The sequence below is a fragment of the Sciurus vulgaris genome (assembly GCF_902686455.1).
Source record: "Sciurus vulgaris genome assembly, chromosome: 3".
NCBI classification, from domain to species: Eukaryota; Metazoa; Chordata; class Mammalia; order Rodentia; family Sciuridae; genus Sciurus; species Sciurus vulgaris.
The window spans coordinates 187813351-187831657 of record NC_136463.1 but is presented as its reverse complement, the minus strand read 5'-3'; the positions used below and the strand labels follow the sequence as shown (position 1 = coordinate 187831657).

Sequence of the window (18307 nt, the reverse complement as noted above, 5' to 3'; positions counted from 1 at the left end):
TGTGCAGGGCCCGGGTCCTGGGGCCGACGGTTGGGCCGACGCAGGGCGGGCGCAGGCCTCGCGGACCAATGGAAGGGCGGCAGGGTGCCTGGGGGCGGGGCCGAACCGTAATTGACGCGCTCTTCATTAGAAACCGGGAGGGGGCGGGGCCCGGGAGGGGAGGTGACGCAGGGCCGCCGCGGCCAATGGCTGGCGGGCCGCCGGCGGGGGGGGCGGGGCTGGGGCGACTGACGGGCGTCGGGCGCGGCCTATCCCCGCGCGGCTCGGTGCTGGAGGGGGGAGCAGCATCATGGTTCAACGTGGGTCAATTTTTTGTGAATGAGGAGGGGAGGTTGTGGGGCCGCCGCCGCGGAGCACGGTCCCTGCCGCCGCCCGAGCCCGAGCCCGAGCCCGCGCGCCCGCTCGCGCCCTCCCGCCCGGCCCGCTCCGCGCGCCCGCGTCGCCGTCGCCGCCCGAGCCGCCCGCCCGCGGGCGGTGGCGGCGCAGGCTGAGGAGATGCGGCTCGCAGCGCCCGAGCGGGGCTAGAGTCCGCCGCCGCCGGTAAGCAGCGCCGCGCACACCCGCCGGCAGGTGGACGCCGCCCCGCGGCCGGCCTGGGCCCGCGCGCGGCGGGCGGGGCGGCCTGCGCGGCCGGCGGCGCAGGTGGGCGCGGGCGGGCGGCGGGCGGGGGCGCCGGCCCTGCGTTTATGTAACTTTGTCAGACGGACGTGTGAGTTTGCGGAAAACGCCCCTCGGCGCCGGGCCGGGCCGGGGCCGCGGCTCCGGCCCGGCCGCCCGCAGGACCCGAGGCGTTGCGAAACGCGCCGCGCCGGTGTTTACGGGGACGCGGGGTGTGTGTGGCCCGGGAGCGGGAGCCCGCGCGTGCGGGTCGGGGAGGCCGGGAGGAACCGTGCACTCATTAATGCACGTCGAAAATTTGTAATAACTTGCGGCCGCTGATAGGAGTGTTCTCTTTATTGCATGCTGTAAATTGACCTGCTGTGACACAATTTTCAAATAAAGCGTTGCAGAAATTAAACTTAAGTTATTTTAGAACTAATGACTTTCTTAACTAAATCCTAATTGCATTACTGTAGAGACCTACCTAATTGCTTGCTGAGAGCAGCTCTGCCTGCTCTGGGAGCGAGGGAAGGCCTGTGTAGTCACTTTGCCTGCCCGCTTTGCTCTAGTCAGGCTTTTCCGCCCGTTCCCACAAACCGCCTAAGCATTTAAGGCCTGGGAGTAAACCTGTGAACAGCCTGGCCCGCGGGTCCAGGGGGATGCTGGCGGCTTGCACCCTGACCTGGTTTCGCTTTTTCTTCGGTAATAAGATCGTGGTTGCCTGGAGTTCTGATTGCTTCTGATAATTCCGTGCATTATTTTAGGGATGGCCTAATGAAAGCTGGTGTGGTGGTTTCAGAATCCAGCCAGGGAAGGTGGTGGTGGTGGTGGTGGTGGTTGGGAAGAGGCAGGGAGATGGAATTAAGAAAACTCAGCTGCTAGTACACAAATATACACTACAGCAGTTACAAGGCAACAAAAGTTATTGCAGAATCTCTCATCACTATGGCAACACAATTACTCTATTATAATTGGAAATGCAAAATGCCACCCAGTTAGAAGTTTCATCAGAATGGAGTTCTGGATATCAAAAATATGTGAGATTTAATTTTTTTCAGGTAGCTCCTGTGAATTCTAGTCTGGGTTCAGCTATCTATTTTTAAGACTGATCCGCTTTCCCAGATATTCTCCTCCCTGGGATCTGTGGCATCTTTCCCCAGAAGAACTCCGGTTTGTGTGGGAGGGAAGTATTTTCATGCCTTAAAAACACACTCTGACACAGTGTAAGACTTCTTTAGCTTTCTGTGTTCTGGGCTTTTCTTTTGGATATCAAATACCTTCCTAAAGAGAGCAGTAATCAATCAGAAAAGAGGCGGGCTTTGCTCAGCAGGCAGATGGAGCACTGCCCTCTTTAGGGACCCGCTTTCTCCTGCAAGGGGAGCTGGTGGCAGAGTGCCTCTGGAGGATCCTGGAGAGGGGCTTGGAGGGAAGATGACTGGACTGCAAAGAGGCCTGGAAGGCCGAGGGACCAAGGACAGATGTGTCCGGAGCAGCCCTAGTCAGGGAGAATATTCTGTGGTCAGCAGCTTCTCAGCCATGCAAAATAAAAAGCCCCAAATGCCACGTTCGCAGAGGCGTGGGGTTGTTACTGTGCAAGGTGGACAAGACAACATGGCACCCTGGCTGTGTGCAGCTCCAGCAGCCGGGCCTGGAGCAGTCGGAAGCCTGCTTTACCAGGGTGTCCCTCTCGGTGCTTGCCAGAAGGACTCCAGTGCTGGAAGTTTCCACACATTGTGGGCCTGCTGCAGTTTAATTTCGTTATAACTCTTTCCTTTTAACTACTGCATATTTATGCCCAGTAATCGACTTCCATTTTCCAGCTTCATTGTGAGGTTTCAATGCAGCATGAATGGCTTTGAATTCCGATCCTTTGATGTAGGGGGTGGCACCAAAGGAAAGGCGACTTTGTGCCGTTTTAATTGCCGGAGCAGAAGAAAATTTCATGGCTCCTGTAGAACTCGTCTGTACTGTTTTCTGTTGAAAACGGCTGCGCTTTCATGGCTCTGGAGCTGCCCTGAGAAGTGTGTTAGTACCTGATGGAGGCAGCGAGGAGATGCAGGAAGGGTGAGGGACAGCTGTGGCTGCCGGGAGGTGGCTGGGCAGCGACCCCTGTGTCTGGGCTGTCCTCAGACCAGAGTCTGTGCCTGGGGAGGGAGACTGCAGGTATTGAGCTCGAGGAGCGTCCCTGCCCCTTGGTCAGGGCCTGCAGTCTGTCCTGGGGTGGGGGTCTGGCAAGGTAGATCTGGAGGGGCTTTTGTTTTGGTTTCAGCATGTGTCCTGCAGTGTAGTGGCTTTTGGGCATTTGGCCTTGACCTGGAGCAGGGTGCAGCACCTTAGTTCGAGTCAGGCGAGGGCCCACGTGCAGTGCTGCCACACTTGAGCCGTTTGTGGGGAACGTTTGAGGGCCACTGAGCCAACTCACTTGTGTTCACATCAGAGGTCAGTGTCCGGCTCCTGGGAAGGAGGCGGGCAGGCCTTGCTTAGTGGTGGCACGTGGCTGTGCAGCCTCCCTGCCTTTCTACCTCCTCATTTCCTGGAAGGCAGGTGGCCTCCGCTGCGACCCTCCATGTAACTGTGACCCAGGTCAGCACTCTCTTTAGTCTGTGTCTTTCCTGGAGCAGGGAGATGTTGGTGCTAGTTTTCGTCACATAAACCAGTAGCTAGCACTAATGAGCACCTAATCAGGGCTGCGTAATCCCTGCTCATGGTCATGAGGTGGGCGCAGAACCTGAGAGAGTCATGGAGTGGAGCCCTGCTGCCCCTTGCTATGTCAAGTCCCCAGGGTCGACCGCTTCTCCTCCTGGCCCTTCCTGGGCCAGAGGTGGTCTTGAGTGTTGTTGAGCTGTGGGGGCAAGAATGGCCTCTTTGAGAAGACAGTTCCAAATGGCTCTTGGGTACAGTGGCTTGACTGCCCTGGAGCTGTCACGGCTAACTTCTTTTCATAGGGTCTGGGAGTCATTTTGGCTTCCTCGTGCCCTCTTAGGTTAGCTGTGTGGTGTCCTAGTACTGGAAGACACCTTAGCAGTTGTGGGCTGGGGTGCAGCCCAGAGGTAGAACACTCACCTAGCATGTCACCTGGGCCCAGATTCCATCCCTAGCAAAAAAAGAACCACAGACAGCACCAAACCCCCAAAAGCCAGGCCACCCAGCCTGGTGGTGTTCACCTTCTATTTGGATCTTTTCCCAAGAAGCCCCAGCTGTCTCCGGGGTGGGAGCAGAAAGTGGAGGCCGGTGATCCCGCTCCGTTTCAACCAGAGTGGCTTAGTTTGCTGCTTTTTCTTTCAGTTACCTTGGAGGATTTTATTGAAAGAACCCATTTGAAGGTCAGATAGTTTGAAAAACTATCCAGTAAGTCTATTCTTACCTAAAACCAAACTAGAGACCTTATGAGAAAATATCAGCAGAGTTAACAGTATCATAATTGGGGGGGAGGGGGAACCTGGTGGGGCTGGGGATGTAGCTTGGTGGTTGAGCGCTTTCCAGCCTGTGTGAGGAGCTGAGTTCGAGCCCCAGCAAGCAAAGCAAAGGAAAACCAGCAGAAGACTTCCCGTAAGCAAGGTGCAGAGATCACGAGAAAAATAACTGATGACCTGTTAAGCCTGTGACTCTAATAGTAACCAAAGAGCTTTTGAGAACCAGAGCTGAAGGTGGGCAGAGCGCTGGATGCGGCTCTGCAGGGCTGGGGAGGGAAGGCCAGGCTGCTCCTGTGTCCTCTCTCCAGGCTTCTTAGGGGTGGAATTGGTCCGTTTGTGGCAGTGGCTATGGAGGGGATCTAGCACACAGTAAGCGGATGTGTTGATTGTTACACCGTACACCGTAGTTTGCTCTCTGGAGAGACTTGTGTATGTTGTTATATAAAATGTAACAATCACCTGATTGCTATCTGGAAAAGTTTTATGTCAAAAGTTTAAGCTGTGCATTTTGGATTTATTCTGATTTTGAAAGAGTTTAATAAATGCATGGATGTTCGTGTATGCAGGATGTTAGGCTAGAAATGATGCTTAATGAACATGCTTGACGTCACTGTGCTGTGAAATCACCTGTGCACAGACAGGCAGAAGTACGCAGATGTTAGGTAGAAAAAGTGGGCCCAGCACAGTCTGCAGTCCAGGCCCCCTGGTTTTAAGTCCTTGGGTCTCTGATGTGATAAAGGTGGTCCTTTGGGGTTTCAGGGAAGTAATCATAAGGGACTTTTGTTGTGTTTTTATATGTTTATACTATGTAAAAATTTTTGAAATAAGCATGTATTACTTTTTAATAATAATAGTTTTAAAATTGATATTTCCTTTGGGGGGGAATATGCTTCATCCCCATTATTTACAAAGGAGATAAACTAAGCCATTGGATTTAAATATGTTAGTGTTAGAAGAATCCTGAGGGTGTTTGTCGCTGAGTCCCTCATGTGTCTCTGAGGTGGGGGCTGTCCTTCTGGGTCTGGGCTGCTCTGGCAAAGTCTGTGCTGAAAGTGTTTCTTAAGTGACTTATACCAAATCGTGTCCGTACCTACCTTTACTTACAAGAAATTCTGTCAAGGCTTTCCCTTGTTCTTAGGATCTTGAGGACCCCAGAAAACTGGCTTGATCCTAGTGTCTGGCTTGCCAGCCTCACCAGCTGGCACTCACCCTGTCTGCTGAGTTTTAGCTCCTACAGACCCTATTGCCTTTGCTGCCCTGTACTCTCTATGGCCCCAGGGCCTTTGCCCACACTGCTTCCTTAGCGAACTCCCTTTGTGTCTGTCTTGCCCAGCCCCTCAATTATGCTTTCGCTTTGGTTTCTTGTTTGGCTTAGCCTAACGACCTTCTTAGTGCTTCTCCGCAGGATCCATTTGTTCAGTTTCAGCAGCTCATTGTGATAGTTGTTAGGTGTCAGCTGTCCAGCTGGCCAAGGGTCTGTGGGGTTAGAGGCCTCATGCCTGACTCCTAGCTAGGGCCTGGTAGTGTAGGTGACGAATGACTGTCCGGCACAGGCGAGGACTTGCTCCTGCCCGCAGCCCCATGCTCTGGGAACGCCTGTTTCCTGAGCCCTCTCCCCCACATCTGGGAACTTCAATCCTGATTTTGGAGATTACGTGCCTTAAGTAGATGCCATGGAGAGTGTGAGGTGGGTTCCGTGATGCAGCGGAGCACGGTGGGAAGGGCCTCACAGCTGTCACGGGCACATGGCCACTGTGCGGGCCAGGAGGTGTGGGCTGTCCTCTGGACTGACTGGCCTCTGTGTGCAAGGTGGTGAGCTGCCGCCACTTATTACAGGCATTTTCCCTGCTTGCTTCAATTTGTAGTCAGTGACGTTATTTAACCATTTCTCATTTCACCTCATGATTTTAATAATGGCACCTTACTATGGCTGTGTATACAAACATTTTGGAATCTGGTTCTTTTAAAACGTGAATATTAGGCTTTGTTAGTTTACTTTTGTTCATGAAATATTCCGTCTGTGTGAGTCAAGTGCTTTTGTTGGATTGACGTCTAAGCTTGAAATCGTGAATCATTCCTCTGGCTTGGAAGCCTGAGCCAGCATTCCCAGTAGGAGTTTGCTCCAAGGTAGAGGGGCTTGCATTTTCCCTTGGGATCACCTGTCACTGGGGTCATGGGCTGCTGTTTGCTGGAGTGGTTCTTTTTGAAATGAAGTTTCTGTGACCCCCCTTGCCCTGGCCTCTCTTTGGTGTTAGTGAGGGTCCTTGGGGCTGAGTTTCTAACAGATCAGTTATTGCTTTGTAAATACTCATCCTGCACACAAGCCCAGGTGCCAGGTTTCATGTGGGCTGCTCTGTGATCAACACAGTGGATGGCGGGTAGCTGTGGGCTTGATCAGGAGGACCCTGACTCTGTCCCCCAAAAGCCTGGGTGTTGGTGGGAACGAACCAGGAAGAGGAAGCATGCACAGAGGGGCATGCCGGCTGCCATCCTAACGGCCGGGGCCGTGGTTAGCGTGGGTCCTGGGAGAAGAAGCTGTGGGCCTTGTGGGGCAGTGGCAGTGGGAGAAGGGCAGAGAAGGTGGGAAGGCTGGGGGTGCTGCTGGGAGTGGCTGTGGTCCTTCTGAGCCAGGGCCACAGCAGCAGTGGGGCTGCAGCAGGTGGAAGGCCCTGGTGCTTCCGAGACCGGAGGGCCAGAGTGGGGAGGAGCCAGGCCTGCCCTCAGGAAGTCTGCGTTCTGGGCTCGTGTCAGGCTGTGACTCCCCTTTGTTCTTCCTGTTTCCAGTGTTGGTACCTGGCTCCATGGGCCGATGTGCCTGATCTGAGTTGAGCAGTACCGTCTGGCCCTCCCAGAGGCCTCCAGGCGGCTTGTGGTGGGCTCGGACCCTCCCCAGAGTGCGTGGCTGTGTTGTGGCACAAGGCAGGGGCTGCTCCTGCTGCAGGGGGGTGGTCCCAGTGACTCCGAGGCTGCTCCCCTGGGTGGTGGACAGTCTTCCTTCAGCCGGTGCTGGTGAGAGCGTTCATGGGACCCTTGGAGCAGCTTCTCATGACTGAATGTCGCTAGAAGCCAGCAGAGAAGATGTTCTGGGAGGTCCAACCCAGCCTCTTGCCTGGCCATTAGTTTTGTACATTAAAGTCCATGGGTCATGCATGACTGCTCGCCCTGTGTTGTCAGCAGAGTGTGGCCAGGACTGCTAGGTCCTGGGGTTCCCTTCAGCCTGGGGGGGGTGACCCTTGAGGTCTCTTCAGTGACCCCATTCCAGCTTCCAGCTATGGATCCCCAGGGGAAATTGGAAATGGCCACCAGGGTCTGTGAGTCACGTGGGGGGAATGTCTTCTTAATTAGCCAACGGTGTTAGTGGTATGCCCATGTTCTTGAGGGGTAGGCCTTGACCCCTGGGGACTCTGAAAGGAAGCCCATAAAGAAATGGTTGGGAAGTGCTCTGGTGGGCTAGGCCCCTCTCTGCCATGAAATTCGCACTGAAAAGGTCATGGTAGGTGGTCACCATCCCCATTCTTTGAGAACACATCTCTAGGTGTTGAGTCAGACCAGGGTTAAGTTCCAGTTTCACATCGTGACTCTGCCTGACTGCTATTGCCTGGCCTCTGTCCAGGGTTCACCTGTAGGCTAGGAGGAGGGAGGCCGGAGGGAGCTGCTGGGCCTCTGACCTCTCCTAGGTCTTGACTGCCAGCACCTGCTGCTCACTTCTTTTTTGCCAGCAGGTCTCTGGTGGAATGGGAAATAGTATGCCATCTGCAAGGGGGGTGTGTTGCCTGGACCTTTGACGCATCTGTAGCACTTCCTCAGGCCCTGCGCCAGCTCAGGGCATTTCTGTCTGCTGGAGTTGCAGCCTGGGAAGGCCTTCCTGAAAGACCTTCCTACTCTTTGAGAAGAACGACTCTCTCTCTTCTCACAGTGACTCTTTGATATCTCTCAGAGATCAAATCTTGGAAGCTCAGAAGCACACTATTAAACTTCATGCAGAATACCATCATTCCTTGGGTGCTGGGGTGTATGGATAGTATCTGAAGGGCCACTGGCCCACAACTGCGGCCATGCTGCCAGGTTGCATCTGAATTTCTTCTTGGCTGTGGTGTGATTTGTACTTTGGCCAGTAGTGCTGAAGTCCCTGGTCCCCAGGAGGGCTGTGGAAGTGGCCAGGCTTCTGCTGTCTGTGTGGTTCCTGGTGTTCTGGAAAAGGTGGTTCTGCGACGTGGTTCCAGGCCACGGAGCTAGCTGCAGAGGCCTCCTGCTCCTCTGGGTGGGGTCTGCCCTCCTTGCAGGACCCTGAGTGCCAGTGCATGTCTTGCTGTCCTTGTGGTAATGGGTGTGGCAGCAGTGGCCTGAGGGAGGCTGGGTGGATGGGTGGGTATGTTGCCTGTCCTGGTGGCACAGTAAGGGGCAGCGACCCTGTGGAAGGGCTGTGAAGGACCAGGGACTGAGGGGAAACGGAGGCAGGTGTCTGTGGTGCTGCAGCAGACACAGCCCCTCCACAGATGGAGCTGTGGGCAGGCGCACAGGGGCAGGTTGACTGCATGGTAGGACCAGGCAAATCCTGGGAGATGGAGGAGCATGGGGCCAGAGGACCAGGTGAGGTCCCCCTGGGATTACGGGAAAGGCACAGTAAGGGGTTTTTTTGAGGGTAGCTCTGAGTATTGAGCAGGGACGTATTTCTGGTAGCTTTCCCATCAGATAGGGTCTCTCTGCGTCAGTACAGAGAATGCTGTGCACTCCAGGAAATGGACTGTCTTGCTTTCCCGGAAAGGGCAAATGGAGGAAGTTTTCAGGCAGGGCTTGATCCAGCTCCTCCACAGTGTCCTCAAGGGCTTGTTTCTGTGCCCTCCTTTTGGAGAGTCAGCTTCATGTGCTTGAGGGCCCTACCAGCTGCCCGGGGGCACACCTGCTGGTTCATGGCCAGCAGGACAGCGCTCTTTGTTCCAGTCAGGCCATAGACACTGCTGGGTCTGGCTTCAGTCGCACAGCCTCTTCTGAGCCAGTCACTGCAGCCGGGGCACAGCATGTGCTAGGTGGCTCATCCTGCATGCTGTTGCTGGGTTCGCCTCTTCCCGAAGCCTGCTGGGGAAGCTGACCAGGGAATCGGCTTCCCTCATATGGAAATTGCTGCTGTCTGGAAGGACCATGAAGGCAGCTGCCAGTGTCCTCTGAAGCTCCTTGTACTTGGTGACACCCAGCGGCAGACTGGGAACAGCTCTTGGTGTGAGCTCTGTGTGCACTGGCCTGTCCCAAATGCTTCACCACCTTCCTGTGTCACCCTCTGAAGAATGCTCCTGTCCTTGACCAAGAGCTAATCAGTGAGGATTGGAGGGGCCAGGACCCACCTCCCTGAGTGAAGACTAGGACACGTTGGCCTCCCTATGCCTTTTCCTGCTCCTGGCTCCTGGGATTCAGGGACATGTGGCTAAAATGTCCATTTGCAAAGTGACAGAGGCCTTGGAAGCTCGTTTATTTTTGCTTCTGCTAGTTGACTGTGGGATGCGCTTGACCTTGGTGAAAGCAGGGGGCCTTGGTGGGGGCTGTGGTGCACGTAACCAAGGAGACTGTGGCGTGGAGTCCTAGCTGGCTGCAGTGAGGTAGAGTACTAGACTGGAACTCTGAGCAAACAGGGTGGAAGAAGGCTGGGACCCTGGCTGCCCAGGGGCCTGGAGGGCAGTACTTCATGGCTGACTAGCCCCCAGGTAATACCATCTGTCGTCCGAGGATGCTCTGGAGAAGAGCTGATCACATGTGGGCAGGAGCCGAGGGCCTCCTGAGAAGGCAGACTGCAAACGCAGCTCAGACCTGGGCTATTACGGAAGCCCCACCAGTTCCATTTGTCTCCCTGAAGTAGAGATGCATTGGAAGGAATACGCTTTGGGATCAGACTGAGGGGCTCCATAGTCTGGGCTTTGTGCCCCTCTAGGGTGTGGCAGCCATTGTGGTCAGCTGCCCAACCCTGCTTGCCTTGGTCTGCTCATCTGCAAAATGGATGTGAGAATTTGTCTCCGGATTGTTGTGAGGATCAAGCAGAACCGGGAGGCCAGTGGTTTGGCTCTGAAGCTACTGGCATGGAGGAGCAAGCCTTGCTGCCCTCTCTAGGTTCACACAGCGTGGCTCAACTGCATCCTGCCATGTTTCTTAGTCTTCAGTGTGCTGGGCACTTCATGCAATCTGCTGCCCTATGTGCTTGGATTTTCTTTCTTCCTTCAGATTGTTGAGCAAGCTGAAAATGTGAATAGGTCCATGGCGAGGGTCATGGATTTGAGCTGGCAGCTGCTCTGCGCCTCTGCCTTTTCCTTTTAGCTGGGATGCACAGCAGAACTGTCTGCCCCAGGTTGGAAGAGCAGGATGCACTCAGGGGCATACCTCTGGGTCAGAAATGCCCAGTGATGAGGGCTGGATTCTTCAGAAGTGGCCTGGAGGAGTGTCCCAGTTCATGTGAGCAACCTCACTGTCTTTACTCAGCCTCTCCAGCCTCAGTCTTCCTATCTGCAAAACCAGAGTGCCGGGATTCTTGCCCTGCCTGAGTTGTGTATGGACCAAGTGTTACGCTCTGGCAGCTCCGGGAGTGCAGCTCATGCACACGGATGACCCTGCACAGATGCTTGCACATAGACACACGTGCACACAGTGGCCTGTCCCTAGGATATGTTGGGCTTGGCCCAACCCTGAAGGACCTGAAAGTGAGGCTGAAGCCTGACTTTATTCTGGGCATTGAGAGTTACAGAATGTTTGGGCAGGATGCCACACCAGGGGAGGGAGGAACAAGGCTGCATTGGCTCAGGCAGGACAGGTAGGAAAACTGGAGGTCGGGATCCTGGACTGCAGCAAGGTGGGTTGGGGCTGGGATCAGGCCCAAGCCCAAGGACACCTCCAGGGCAGCAGCATAGCTGGAGTTAAGGTCACAGGCATGGAGGGAGCTAAACAATGAAAACAGAGTTAGATAATGGCACCAGGGCGTGGAGCACAGACCAAGAGAGCAGGGGCTTCCCAAGAGGAGAAGCAGCCAAGGGCAGGGTCCCTGGGTGCCCAGAGGCAGCCAGGGGAGGGGTGGGAGCTGGGGGTCTGGGTGGCTTCACTGGACCCACAGGCTGCAGCCCACGTGAACCCCTCAAGTCCAGATCCATGCTCAGATCTCACTGGTTGCTCAGGAGAAGCCTCCAGGCCACATCTGCACTGGGATTTGACAGACACTGGAAGACTAAGAAGACGAACGCCTTACGGAGATCAGTAGCACCAGCTTCAGAAACAACTGCTTGACTTCAGTCAGAACGTAGTCATGGTTTAGAAGGGCAAGGACCTGCCCCAGGTTCTGCTTCACCTTCAGAGTGCTTCAGGGTTGGGCCAGCCCACGTGTTCTTGGAACTGGCTGCATTTCCTGGGCCCTGTTTTGGGGCACCCTTGGACTTTCCTGCCTCCGGCCGTCTGGAGCTGCTAGGACACAGAGCTCTGGAGATTGTTTCCGCCACCTCTCTTGGAGGGTTCACTGGCTCCTTCTGACTCTGTAATGACAGAAAATGTGCTCCCAGCCTTCCTGACTCCTTGGCACTGTCGTGGTCGTTCTCTGACCCCCTGGTCTCTGAGCTGTCTGGAGCCACGGATAAGGCCGTAGGGGTCTGCAACCTGTCCTGTCTCTTTGTCCTTCGGAAGTGCCTGGGAGTGGGGTCCTGGAGTCAGGGCAGGAGCAGGTGCCCTCTGGCGGGTCTGTGAGGTACATTTGCACAGGCAGCCTGTGGCTTGAGGTGGAGCTTCCTGGGAACAGGTGGGCTCTGTGGGCACCTGTTTCCTCTCCTGCCTTCCGGCTCTGCCTGCTGGTGGGAGCGTGCAAGGGCAGAGTTCCCCACTGCTGAGCTGCGGGGAGGGTGGCCAGGTCCCTCTTTCCTTAAGGCCTTGTGGGCGTCTTGGTGGGAGTGCCTCCTCCTGCTCAGGGCAGCCCCCGCCCCCACCCCCAGCGTACCCAGCAGAAAAGAGCACATTCTTCATGCTCCATGGTGTGGAGTTCGGGAGGCATCAGAAAGGGCAGCTGAGGATTAGGGCCTTTCTCAGGCCTGGAGGAGAGCCAGAGGGAGGGTCTCTTCTCCAAGCAGGGGGGCGGGCCTTGGGCTCCAGCCACAGCAGCACATGAGAGGCCAGCATAAGGTGGAGCTGCCTAGCCTGTGAGAGAATCGAGAGGAGGGGCAGGGGGTGGCCAGACCTTCCCTCAGCCTGGCCCCTGTAGCCGTATGACACGCTGCACTTCTGTTTTCTAGATGCTGAGTCTCGCTGACCCTTGAACTGGCCCACCCACACCGGCACTGGAACCTGGGAGGACACAGTGGAGCCCACTCCCTGGTCCTTGGTCCACAGACTAAGGAATTCAGGCCTTGCTTAAGCCATCGTGTTGTTAAAATATCATCTTAAATACCAGTTGGCACCTCAGAGGTGGAGAGCAGGGGAGGGAGCCCTACGAGTGTGTCTGCTGAAGCCCTCAGACCCGTCAGTACAGTCTGGCACCTGCTCCTTCGGAGGTGGATGATTTTCTTTTATTATACATTTCCCCATGCATGAAATAAAAATACCATTTTGCATGGAATTTAAGGGAGACTGTGCATCTTAGGAGCCATCAGCTACCCCAGATTAAGACTGCCTGACGGGGGAGACAGGGTGGGCATCTCCGCCCCGACTTGGTGTGCAGTGGACCCTTGGCAGAGTGGGCGAGGGATGCCACATGCTGTTTCCTTCTCAGAATTCAGGAAGGCTTCCCACTGGTGGGGAGAGTGCTGCACCTGTGACTCGGTCGCAGCAGTCTAGTGAGCTCAGAGGACCGGATCTGCACTTCCCAGCTCTCTCCTCAGGCGCTGCCACCAGACTTTTTCTTCTGTGGCTTGTGCTCTAGTCCTCATTGGCCACCGTTAGTTCCTCCCCAGGGATGAGGCTGTACTGGGCCTTTTGCAGGTTTACGCGGGCTTACCGTCACCCTGCCTGCGTTCTCAGATTACTTCATACCTGGATCTCGCTCCTGCAGTGTCTTTGCCGACCCCCTACCTCATCCCCCGTTGAAAGGAGTGCCCGAGCTGGGTCAGGGCATGGGCCGTTGGCCAGCCCAGCCCCATGGGGTGCCCACTCATGTGAGTGGTGTTTCAGCTGCTGGGTTGGCAGCCTTTTGGTCTCTTGCTTGGAGCAGCGAGGAGTCTGTTGTGATTGATGACTTGAGCCATCTTTAAGCATATGGATTTGGAACATGAACTTGTCTTTGTTGTTTCTCTGTGGACTCTGCTTGCTGTGGATTTCTCTGAGCTCTTGGAAGAGCCAGGCAGGTGTGTGGCACCTGTTCTGGCCACCTGAGCTCAGTCAGATCTGTTCTCTAGGCCTGTCTCAGTCTCCCATCAGGCAGATTTCTGTTCATCTTCTGGGTTCTGAACCCATAGTTTGCTCACAAGTTGTCATATCTCCATCCTGAGGTTTTGTGACTGACCAGGGCCTCCTCAGGGATGGCTCCCTTTATGTGGTGCAGGGCAGGGCCTGTCCGCTGGTGAGGGTCAGTGTGGGCCTGTAGTGGTGTTGACGCTTCCTCCTCTCAGTGCTGCCTGGGCTGCAGCCAGGGTGTAGCACAGGAACCCAGCTTGCCTTCTGGGCACTGGGAACTGGGGAGTGAGGTAAATGCCCTGCCCGAGGGACACCCAGTGGGCCCCAGCGTGGATGTGGGAGCAGCAGGAGCACATCTCATCTGGGGTTTCCACAAAAGAGAAGTGTTACGGGGCTGTTCCCATTGGCCGGCCTGGCTCTCCCTGGCCTGGTTCTGTCTGGGGAAGCCCTGGGAAGCCTCTCTCTGTCATGAGGGCCTGGGGAGGAGCTGGGGAGACCCATGTGAAGGAAAGAGCATGGTGGCTTGGGTGTAGCCTGTTTGCTGTGGCATGGTCCATTCTAGGTACCTGACGGTGGGCCTGCTCCTGTGTGATTGGAAAGGTAGGTGCATTGCCTAAGAGCATTCTTTGTTAAAGTGTTTCCCATATTATTAATATTGAGGGAGCTAAATTGGAAAAATAGATCAGCAATACAAGTAAGCAGTTACTGTAACGGGGAAAAACACTAACATTTAATTTGCATATGTGGTAGAAGCATTTTTTTATGACTGCCTTGATAATAAAAGACAGGCTGAGTATCACAAATGCAAGTAGATAAAAAAATCAATTAATTCTCATATTCATTATTTTTAAAAAATAGTATTCCTGGCTTATTCCGTGTGGTTTAATAATCAGGTAGCCTGATTTCCATCTGTTATGTGGACACGTGCCCTGCCTTGCCTGAGCCGTGGGCTGTGGAGTTGGCTCCTGTGTGGAGTTGGCTGTGGGAGGAGTGTGGACCTGGGCCCTTGGCGGAAACCAGGGCCTTTCCCCTGCAGGGGCATGGTCCCACCACTGTCCCGCGCGGAGAGCCGTCTTGGTGATGGTTATGTTGCTGTGTGCAGCTGGCCAGTGGCCTCTCACATCATGCTGGCCTGTCTGTTCGGAGCATGGTCTTTCCCTGTCTGTTTTGCCCTGTCCTCCCTCAGGGACATTTGACAATGAAGGAGATGGGTTTGGGTTGTCACAGCAGGGGTCATGGTGCTGGCATTTAGTGGGTTGAAGCCAGAGTTGCCAGCAAACATCCGGTAGTGCACAGGATGGCCATGCCGTGAAGACATACCTATCCCATCCAGAATGCCACTTTGTCATCCAGTCCCGGATCCTAGCGTTTCCGTCAGCACTCAGGTGAGTGGCATGCACTTGGTGAAGATGGTTTTGTTGTACGATACAGTCACAGAGCTGAAACAGAAATTCTGGAAGCACTTAGGGACAAGTCACATACATCATTTTCAGTTTGAGGGTGAGGAAATGAAGTCAGCTCTCATTTACATTTTTTTGCATGTGAATAAGATGTACCTTTATCTTTTCCTCTTCCTTTCTTTTCATTTCTCCATCTCTTTCAGATTTGAAAAATGGGCTTCGATTCCCCAGAACTCACATTTTCCTAGCCAGCGCGTGTTTTGCATGCAGATGTAGTTAGAAATAACAAAGAGGCATATTTGTGTTGTAGTGACTGCATAAAAGGAAAGGATGTTGCTGAACTGTAAATTGCATTTTTAGAACATGGTAAAGCGATGTGCTGAGAGTCCTTGGTTTTGCACTGCAGTTCTGCTGGTACGCATTCCCCATGCAGCAGTGGAGAAAGGCTGTCTGAGCAGTGCATTCTGCTCAGCCTGGGTCCTCCCTGCACCACGACATTACCTCTCACCCTGGTCCAGGTGACAGCCCAATGCCTCGAGCATCCTGAGTGTCCTGGTGTGTGTGTCATGTGTGGGATGCTGCGTTTGGTCACCATGGTTATGTGTTGGTAGTGGGACACGAACACGCGCTTGCTCCTTCCTGTCTTGGAGGCTCAGCTGGATGGTGACTGCAGAAGAGTGGGAAGTGGTTTCCTTGTCCTATGAAGTTTGAATCAGCACATTTCCTCGTTTTCTGAGGTGGCACTTACAGGCTAAGCCAGGGAGAACAAGCCCCGTGCCTCTGTGATGGTGAGGCAGAGAAAGGAAAGAGGCCACGTACCCCGGCATTTGGGCTGTCTACTGGACTTGGGTGTGTGACTAGCATTTAGAAGAATCCTCAGTGGTGGTAAGAAACAATCTAAAACTGCTGTCTTAACCACCATAGGTGTGCAGCTCAGCAGTGTGAGCACATTCACGCAGTCACTCTGCCAGCCTCCCTAACTGTGCCCCTTAAATGGCTGTTTGGTCAGCGTTTTTAAAGGTAGGTGGCTCTTAGAACAGACAAGTGCTGTCAATCCTGTGGTGTACAGACACTTGCTAATTCTAAAAGAAAATACAGGAAGAGACAAACATAAATGCAATAACCCCATGCATGCGTAGGAAAATGTGTGTATATGTCGTGTATTAAGATAGAGAAATGTGACATGAAGTAAGCATAACAAATATTCAAGTAATGTGGGTGTTTAATATGTAACCATACTTCATGTAAACAAAGTATCATATATATTTAATAATATGTTGTAGTGTGTTAAATAACCTGAGTTTGCATTAAACACATCACAGTGAACATTTGCATGCACATGTGTGCGCATGCCCACCAAGTGTGTATTTTAAGGAGACCTTTGGCGAGCATGATAGTGCTGTCTTTGAAAAGCTTGTGCCTTCTCAGGTGTCATTCCTTCTTCATTACCATGTCCAAATCCCCAGTACTGATCATTTTCATGTCCAAATCCCCAGTACTGACTGAAGGAATCGAGTCCTGGCTCTGGACCCTTGTGGTCATGCACAGAGAATCTGCCTATGTGGTGTTCCCCGGGGCCTGCGTCCACCTTCCTTCTTCATGCCTGGCCCCAGGCTGGATTGGCACTCTTCACTGGGGCACAGGCTGTAGCCTAGGGTCTGCACCCTCTTCCCACAGTGGCCTTGCAGCCCAGTCCTGCTGTTTTGGCTGTGGATACTCCTTGCACCTTGCTCCCAGGCTCCCTTTTGCCTGTGCTGTCTCTAGAATCTGTGGTGCAGGGTGTGCGCTGCTGGCAGGACCTTTTGCGCATCTTGAGTATCTTTGAATCTTGAGTGGAGAGGGTGAGCAAGTGGCCCTGGAGGCCACAGGAGTCCCAGGGGAGGCCCTTACCCTAGCCTGGCCATGCTGGGCATGCTCAGGGATGGTGCCCAGCAAGGCGTGAAGACAGGGTGAGGGAGACCAGGCCATGAGCTGGAGGGGAATATCTGGGCCCAGAGAAGCACAGTTGTGCCAGTGTGGAGTGGGTGGTCTAGAGCGAGGGTGCAGGGGCTCTCAGGTAAGGGGCCTTCTGTGCCCCTCCAGGACCTCAAGCCTTCACCTGGGGCAGCAGGAAGCAGGCCTTGGGGGGCTAGCTTGGGACTGACCTTTAGGAACTGCTGGGAGGCCTACCAGAGGTGGGTACCTGCTGGGGCATTGCCAATTCAAGGGTTATTTGTATTCTGGCTCATTAACAATCTTGAGCATTTCAGATGTTACCATGCTTGCTTGCTTGCTTGCTCCCTAGTAGGCAGCCTGCTGTGACTTTTGGGCTCACACCTACACTGGGACCTACCTACACTGGGACCCTATTATTTGCAGGGGGCCCTCCATTCCTAGGCCCCAGCCTGTCACAGCTACCCTGTGCCAGTGCTAGGGCAGCAGCTTATCCCAGCTGCTCTCCTGTCCCACTGAGGGACCCTGATGCGTTGCTGGCTCCTCTAGCTGTGCCCTGTGCCAGAGGAGCCAGCTTTCCTGGGCTGCCTGCCCTTCATCCCGGAAGTTCTGTGTTGTGGGGGCTTCATGTCACTTCTTGATGATCTGCCCCACATCGCGGTGAAGATTTAGATTTACATATGTGCCAAGTGGGTGGGCTCCCCAGGGTCGTCCTTCCTGGGAAGTGGAGGAGGAAGCAGTGATGTCTGCAGAGAGGTCTGCTTGTTTCTCATTTGTAGAAGGCTTTTATCTGGCACAAGATGTCTCTCGGGCAAACAGGAGATGGATGAACCTTGAGTGGTGGCAGGATTGTGGGTCCCCCAGGCCACTGCCGGTGGCCTGGCAGCCAGTGCCGCTGGGGTGGCTGCCGGAACCAGGAACCCAGGAGTCCTGCCAGTGAAGGCAAGGAGCCTCTGTGCAGGGGGGCATGGACTGGACCCCACTGCTCTGGCCCATGTTGGTGCAGTGGTCACGTGGCATCGCAGGACTCAGCTCTGCTCTCCTGCCCTGTGTGTCTGTCGATGCTTTGCTATTTTCCAGTCCTGGCCGTCCTGGGCCCTGCCTGCCGTCTCCCTCCAGAAGCACAGCCCCAGAGATGTCACACCTGACTGTGGCACTGCTTTCCCATTGACTTGGGATGAGGTGCAGCACATGGGCAGGAGGCTGTGTCCCCAGTGCAAACAGGATACCTGTTGGACAGGGGGACCATTCTGGGATGTTTCTTCTAGGTGACCTCTGTCATCTGACACTTTGCCTCCTTAAGGCCTAGTTCTTTGAAAACTCACTGAAAACCAAGCATGTGGATTGCCATAGCTCTTTTATTTCCAAAGGAAAGTGGAGTCCAAGCTGATGAGGGCTCCAAATATGGAGTCTGGAGTGTGTGTCCTCTGTAGCCTTGCAGTACAGGTGACTGAGTGTGACCACGGATGTGCTGGGCCTATCTGTCTGGTCAGGTTCAGGGCCTGGTCTGTGAAACCCCTCGGTCATGTCAAGGTTTCACCCTCGGATCTCTGCAGAGCTCTGACTCCATGGGGACACAAGGGCAGTAAGAGTGGACGGGCACTGGGGCTTCCTGCCTGC

At 54.5% G+C, this 18307-nt stretch overlaps 1 protein-coding gene across 1 annotated transcript in view; it reads left to right on the top strand.

The window, feature by feature from the left end:
- Positions 1-305: 305 nt before the first annotated feature.
- HDAC4 (histone deacetylase 4) overlaps positions 306-18307 on the top strand; it is a 255976-nt gene continuing 237974 nt past the window's right edge. Inside the window, 1 exon segment of the mRNA XM_079133930.1 lies at positions 306-540. The gene's annotated coding sequence lies outside the window, so the exon portion shown is untranslated.